The sequence below is a fragment of the Spinacia oleracea genome, chromosome 2 (genome assembly GCF_020520425.1).
Source record: "Spinacia oleracea cultivar Varoflay chromosome 2, BTI_SOV_V1, whole genome shotgun sequence".
NCBI classification, from domain to species: Eukaryota; Viridiplantae; Streptophyta; class Magnoliopsida; order Caryophyllales; family Amaranthaceae; genus Spinacia; species Spinacia oleracea.
Genome location: NC_079488.1, coordinates 44,149,278 through 44,157,317, shown reverse-complemented (window position 1 = coordinate 44,157,317; position 8,040 = coordinate 44,149,278). Strand labels below are relative to the sequence as shown.

The 8,040-nt window shown below is 34.1% G+C and overlaps 1 pseudogene; it reads left to right on the top strand.

Moving 5' to 3' along the window:
* Positions 1–5,899: 5,899 nt before the first annotated feature.
* LOC110794006 (ran-binding protein 1 homolog c-like) lies at positions 5,900–6,902 on the top strand (annotated as a pseudogene).
* The last annotated feature ends 1,138 nt before the right edge of the window (positions 6,903–8,040 follow it).

Below are 8,040 nucleotides of genomic sequence, written 5' to 3'. Positions count from 1 at the left end.
TCAGATAGGGATTGGTTTTCTTCCTTGTAATTATGCTTTGTTTCTCCTAGGTGTGATGTATTAGGTTATTTTCAGGCTGCTGCCTGTTCTGTTTTCTTGGAGGTGTCTTGCCTTCCAAGCTAGGGTGTAACCTTGGAGTTCTATTAATATATTGCTCACTTACTTGCCAAAAAAAAAAAAAAAATTTACATAGTTCATTATTTGTTTTTAGACTCTTAAAAAGTGACAATTCAAAACAAATCTTTGATCGAACTAGATTGACTTCCAACTCAATAATTCACCGTTTCTTTGGGACGATCCCTTTGCTTACCGCTTGCCGGTAGTTGAAGTGGTTTTATAAATATTGTTTGCATAGGTGGTTTTCTATCAACGACGGAAAACACGCTTATCATTAGTATACATATAATATCAAGTGTGACTTCCCTAGTTGCTCCCAAACCGAACAAGAACAAGTAAAGAGCTCTAAATGTCGCCCTTCTGTAGATAGTCCACAACACGTTCGGATCCGCCTTAGGTTCAACCAACTAGGATATTCTCTAAGGTTTTATGCACTGGGGAACTCACAATATGTGATAGGAAAATATTAAACTCTATTGAATTTAATGTATTATCAAAACTTATTCAAATATGTGATCATGAACAGTGGCAGAGCTACCTTGTGTCATGGTGGATCAAGTGACCCACCATTATTTAACAGAAAAATGAAGTTCTGATCTTTAAAAAAAAAAAATTAAACATGCAGATACAACACTATAAGACTTGGAGTGATAGACTTAAGTGGAACGACGATATAACTTTTATGCCTTACTAATTCACCATTGTTGCACCTTTCTGGTTTTCTGATTCTCTTTCATTCGAAGGAGAAAGAAAATATGAAGCAGTACAATTGCAGAAGGTAAAAAGAAGAAAATGAACCATAAAAAAATAAAGGAAAAAAGGTAACTGGCTGGCAGAGTGGCAGCCACTCAAAGTAACCTTTTCTTAATTTTTTTCCCTTATATCCTTTAGTATTCTTGCCATTTGTATTTATGACACGGTGTTGATAGTTTGTACACGTGCTAGCCTTTGCATTTCAAACCATTACTTTAATTCTTTTTTAAGTATATTGTATTTTTTTTAATGTCATATTTTTCTTTTTCACTTTGCCTTTAACAATATTTACTATTTAGGCATTAGTATTAAAATGTACCGTATCTTCGAATTTAAAAGTTGTTATTTTTTTTATTTTGCTCTTGTCCAGTATACTTTTTCCTTGTTAAATTGGACTGTTCAATCTAGTGTAATTATATGAGTATTAATTGACCGCGTTAAAGTATTAATTTTCATTAAACATGCATCAATTGATCGGATATTGGTTTATATTGGTCGGTAGACGATGGTGACACACCATCCGGAAAATCCTGACTCCGCCACTGATCATGAACCTCGTATTTATAGAGTGGAAATAGATAAGTTTATTCCTACTAAACCCATTAGGATCCTAGTTAAACACTAACACTTAGTATTCTAGGAATAATCAAACACTGATTAAGTATTAGATTCATCCTAGAATTCTAATTATGTAGGATTTATGAAAACGAGCAACTTACGGCCCAAGTAATCTTGGCGCCTAAGTTGATGACATGCGTGTGGGATTGGGCCTTGTTGCGCAAGACTGGCCTTGCCGCCCATGCAGCCTTGGCGCCCACGAAGCCTTGGCGTGCATGTTGCCTTGGCTCGCAGACCATGCTAGGCGATAGGCCTGGCGCTGGGTCTTGTGCTTGGCGCTGGCGCTAGGTCTTGTGCCTGGCGCTGGGCCTTGTGCCTGTCGTTGGGCCTTGTGCCTAGCGCTGGCTTGTCATTCCATGCGGGCTTGCTTGTCGAGTGATGGGCTGACTCGCTTTCCGGCCTGTCACTCGTCGTGCTTCCGATTCGTTTTTCGATTCCGGAATTTGTTTTCGATTCAAATAATATTTAAGTTTGCGATAATATTTCCGATTCCGAAAATATTTTCAGTTTTGACAATATATCAGATTCCGATAATATTTCCATTTCCGGAAATATTTCCGATTCCGTTAATTTTTTCCGATACGAACCATATATCCGTTTTCGGCAATATCTTCGACTTGGATAATATTTATATTTTCGTGATGAACCATATTTCCGTTTTCGGCAATATCTTCAATTCCGGCCAATATTCTTTCTTTGCCTTTTGATGATTTTAGCTCCCACTGGAACCAAGATCTATCATTTCCGAATGACCATAAATAGATCAGTACTTAATTAATATTATATTCACTTAAATACTTGATCCGTTCACGCACTATTTGTGTGACCCTACTGGTTCATTCAAGAGTAAGCTGTGGATTAATATTATTAATTCCACTTGAACTGAAGCGGCCTCTAGCTAGGCATTCATATCACTTGATCTGACAGATTTATTAACTTGTTAATTAATACTGAACCACATTTATTAGACTTTGCATTAAATGCAAACTTAGACCAATGACATTATTTCCTACATAAATAACCCTGACTAAAAAGCTAGGTATTCAACTTAAACATAAAGTAATTGCTTCTCAAGGTAGATAGTAGTTGGATCTAAAGTTACAAACGTAATAAATACTCCCTCCGTCCCGGAATACTCGATCCGGTTTGACCGGCACAGAATTTAAGGGACTTGAATTGACTTATTTAATTTAATAGGTAGTAGTTGATAGTGGGGTATTATTTTAATGTAGTTAGTGGGAGGTGGGTTAAGAGGTGGGGTTGGGGGAGAGTAGGGGTTGAATTTTTAATTATTTTTTGTGTGGAGTAGGGGGTAGGTGGGTTAATAGGGGTGGAGTGAGAAATAATATAATATTGTTAGAATATTTCCATTTTTAGAAACAGGTCAAGTATTAAGGGATGACCCGATAAGGAAAACAAGTCAAGTATTCCGGGACGGAGGGAGTAAGTATTAAAGTAGCTTCTTAATGTTTTAAGTAAGCGAATAAATGGAGTAACTTCTTAATGTTTGGGTAAGAAATGTCTACAAATTTTCTAACAGAGTAACAGTAGCCATCCTTCCCTTTTACTGCATCACTAGGGTTGTACACTAGTCTAAAATCGGACCGGACCGAAACCGAGATCAAGAAACTTTTGGACCGAAGAACCCGATCAGAACAATTTCCGCCTGGATCGAACCAACTTTTTCTGGTCCGGTCCGGGGTTAGACCGGATTGGACAAAAATTATTGGGAATTTCTTACAAAATTAGTTGATATTTTAATTTTTGCACAAGGTGACCAAATAAGATTTTTCTGATTAAATATTTGGACATTTAATCAGACAATAGGATGTTATGGTCATCTTATTTCATTTCTTAATTTTTTTTATTCATTTACTATCAAATCATTTATCTTTTTTAGAAATGTATTTAGATCAAACACAAAACAATGAAATTAACCTAGAAGACTAGAAAAATAACATTGCGCTTTCTTTTTGCTAATCAAATGTGGTTTTTTTTCCTCCAAAATGTATTTCGGCTTTGTAACTCAATACACAATTGTAACTTAAAACATTCCTTACAAGTCATAAGTAAATTAGGTACAAAGACTAAAAATTTACACAAATAATGTGAAATTTCTCAAAAGTTAGTTTACTGGTTGTTAGTTAACCATTTTATTCTTAAATTGCATATGTAATGAAATTCATATTATTGTCAAACTGCGTATATAAAGAAATTTGAAATGACTAAAAAAACTCGAACTATATGCAAAAGCTCCGGGACATCGCCCAAGCCACTAACTAGTTTATAATGTCTAAAAGCACTGAAAAGGGAAAGTTAGTTGAAAATTAAGAACAAACCAAAGATATTATGTCTGGACAGCGAAATTGCAATTCTTTGTTTGATTGAGTAATTCTTTGCTAACTTCTGGGAAGCTAGACTATGTTCTGTTATACTAACTCCGTTTCATAAAGTTCTTTACGCTTTGGAAAATGTGTCCAAAGTATTAAAAACTTTGACCGTAATTCTCACCATTATATACATCAAAACGTTATATGTAAGATCTTGTTAGATTGGTCTTGGGATATATTTTCAAAATATCAAATTTTGATTATTTTTTCACATACGAAATTGGGTATATTAGTAGTTAAATATTACATTGGAGTCCGTGCAAATAGTAACTGTAAAGATCTTTTTAAAACGGAGGTAATACGTATTTTGACTTATTTTAGACAAAATAAGTTCATATATAAGTTAAGTTCAGATAAGTTCATTTAAGTTCAGAAAAAGTAAGTTTTAGACATTTTCACATACAAATAAGTTTATTTCGGAAAAAATAAATTCTTTTCAGATAAAATAAGTTCAGATAATTTAAGTTAAGTTCAGATAAGTTTAGATAAGTTAAGTTCAGATAAGTTCAGATAAGTTAATTTCATATAAATTTAGATAATATAAGTTCAGTCAAAATAAGTTCAATAAAACGGAGTCTTAGTAGGTAATCTTCATTCATTCTCAGGATGGTTCTAATTACTAATTAGTCTTTTGATCAACAAATTTTCTTATAAGTTTAAATTAGTAGCACGACTGCATGTATTATTTAAGAACTTCTGTAATTTTGAATGCTGATATATACCTTGTGTTTTACTAGTTTAATTTTAACAAAAAGATTTATGTGTAGTACTTTGTACTCTGTATATCTTAAACATTTCAAGTATCTTATTTTTATGTGGACATCCAACATCTTAAAAACACTTTTTTTAGGGAATTTTAGAATACTTTTATGTTCATACTTATCAATGTATAAGTTCAACAATTTACATCTTGAACTATCAACATGTAAAAGTTATAAAAAAATTAGATTTAAAAAAATATTAATTGAAGTAAATTTATTAAAATCTCACACGATAATATTTTTTTTTTATCAATTATAAATTATTAAATATAATCGAAATAGAACATATGAGTAGTGTAAAAGTCAAGAGTTTGCGTTCAGCAATATCGATTTTTATTATTAATTGGAAGTAGAATTACGGTGTTGTGAATGCATACGTAGAACATACCGATGTTGAATAGGTGACGAACGTGGTGAAAAGATGGCCAGGAAGTGACAGAAAAATCAAGCCCAAAAAGGATGAAAGTCGTGAAACCAAAACAAGTCCATTTGACATAAATGGGTTACTTGTTTCACAAGTCCGTAAACGTCTTTGTTGCGGAACCTACTATTTCTACTGTACCATTGTACCAAGTCCGTTCCAATGACCCGCATTGGTCAATTTTCATGGTCATAAGTCATAACTCATTCCATTAATACGAAGTACAAAGGATGTTAATCATGACTTCTCTAGCTAGGAATTTTGGATTTTGATTTTTCATGCAAAATTATTTACAAACCTATGAAGTTTGTAATTTATAATGCACATGTCAAATACTTGTATGCACGGAGTTTAATGTTCTACCTCTTTTACTGAAAGTTTTTTACACTTTAGAATATGTATCTGAAATATGAAAAAAAATTGACCGTAAATTCTCATCATTGTACATCAAAATATTATCATGTGAGATCTTGTTAGCTTCGTCTCCGTATGTATTTGCAAAATATAAATTTCTTATAATTTTTTCTCATACAAAGTAGTCCGTACAAAATTGGATATGTTACTGGTCAAATATTACATTTGAGTCCGTGCAAATAGTGAGTTTAAATAACTTTAAAGAATATATTCTCTCCGTATTTTATTAGGAGTCACATGTTGACTGACACGCGTATTAAGAAATGAGAATTGAATCTAATAAAAATAATAATAAAGCAAGTGGGGAGGAAAAAATAAACAAAATGCAAAAAATGATGGAATAATATTTTAATCAAAGCAGAAAGAGGGTTTATTGTAATGGTGGTTCCTAAGAAATTAAATATATTAAATAATTAAAATGTGGGAAGAAAAGTTACTAAAAATGAAAGTTTAAATTCTAATAAAATATGGCCGAAAATAGTAAGTGTGACTCCTAAAAATTAAATACGAAGGGAGCAGGGATTACATAGTAATATCGCTAATGATATATTATGAGGTAATCATACCGTGGGAGTTTGCATGGGTACCTCGATGGGCAACATCCCTCCCAGTTGAGATTTTTCCATTCCCAAGGCTCGAACCTGAGACCTTGGTTAAGAAGCAAGAGACCCTTAACCACTCATGCCAACCTCAATTGGTATATCTCAGCTATATGATATAAGATGACAGAATATTGTATGTGGCAAAGTCTATAACTCTATATAACCTGGAAAACCTAATTATTAAAAAAAAACAAAAAAAAAAACGTAGAAAATTATAAATAGATGCATATACCCTACGACATATTTCCGCATATATCCGCTTCTCGACTATTCCCTCTGCCGTTGTCAATGGCGTCAGTAGATCCAGAGGTCAGAGACGAAGAGAACGTTCCCGGCGAAGAAGAAGATACCGGAGCCCAAATTGGTCCCATCGTTAGGCTCGAAGAGGTCGCAGTGACTACTGGTGAAGAAGACGAAGATGTCCTCCTCGATCTAAAGGCGAAGCTATATAGGTTTGGTACAGATGGGAATCAGTGGAAAGAGAGGAGTTCTGGTACTGTGAAGTTTCTCAAACATAAGGTCAATGAGAAAGTTCGATTGGTTATGCGGCAGTCTTAAGACCCTTAAAATCTGCGCTAATCATTTGATTTTGCGGGTATGACGATTCAGGAGCACACTGGGAATGACAAATCTTGTGTATGGCATGCTACTGATTATGCCCATGGAGAGTTGAAGGAAGAGATGTTCTGCATCCGATTTGCATCTATCGACAATTGCAATACCTTCGTGGAATTATTTATCACAGAGATGTTGCAACAGTTATTAGCTGGGATATAACACAATACAATATTCTATAATCAAATATCGAGTCCGTATCATTCTTTCGTGCCCAAAAAAGATAAATGTACGTAGTAATACTGGTCAACTTGCCAATTTGACAATTTGGTGATTAATTTATAATTATACTTCTTATACGTTAGTAATGACTTTGAGATTAAAAAAAATTGATTTTTGTTAGCATATTTCTACGTATTTCTTTTAGAGTTTAGCTTATAGTTATTCCTTAAAATATCACTAATAATGTCTTGACCACTATTTAAGATTGGGGGTTTGTGTGCAATATGTTATCCCATAAACTATGTTATAACGACCAATTATTTGTTGTCTCGGTGGTGATTGGGCTGAACTTGGTAGGGAGAACTCGTGTTCGATCTATCGCAACAACAATTGGGAGGGGACTGGAACCTATCCACCCAGAACTCGCTCCCAATCCAGATTAGCCCTAAGGGTAAACTATGTTATAACTAGTATATCACTAATAATGTCTTTGACCCACTATTTAAGATTAGGGCTTTGTGTGCAATATGTCATCAGAATCTCCCTCCCAATGATTTGTATTTTCTTTTGTGGTTCAGCGACAAACTTCAACCGAAATCTGACAAATCTATCCTTAAGGGCTACCCAAAGGAAACAAATGGGTATTGCTTCTACAATACATCTGAGAAAAAGGTGCTTATTGTTTGAGATGATATCTTTTTGGAAAGACATCATATTTACAAAATGACAAGTGGGAGAGAAGTAGACCTCAAAGAAATTCGAGTCAAATAACAAACTCTAGAGAATGATTAAGATGACATTCAGGTTGAAACTCAGAGTTCTTTAGAAGTATCTGGTGAGAATCAAGAACCAACTAGAAGTGTGACCCCATGTAGATCGCAAAGGTATATGTCTCAACTAGAAAGATACGTAGGTATTTTGATGAATGAGAGACATGAAGTTGTATTGATGGAAATCGATGAGCTTGTGACCTACAAACAAGCTATGACGAGCTATAGCTCCAAGCAATGGCAATAAGCCATACAATCTAAATTAGATTACATGCCTGAAAACCAAGTTTGGGATTTGGTCGATTTGCCAGATGGCTACCAAGACATATGAAGCAAATGGGTTTTCAAGTTGAAGAAGGACAAGGACGGGAAACTAGAAGTTTTCATAGCTAGATTGGTTGCTAAAGGATACAAGCA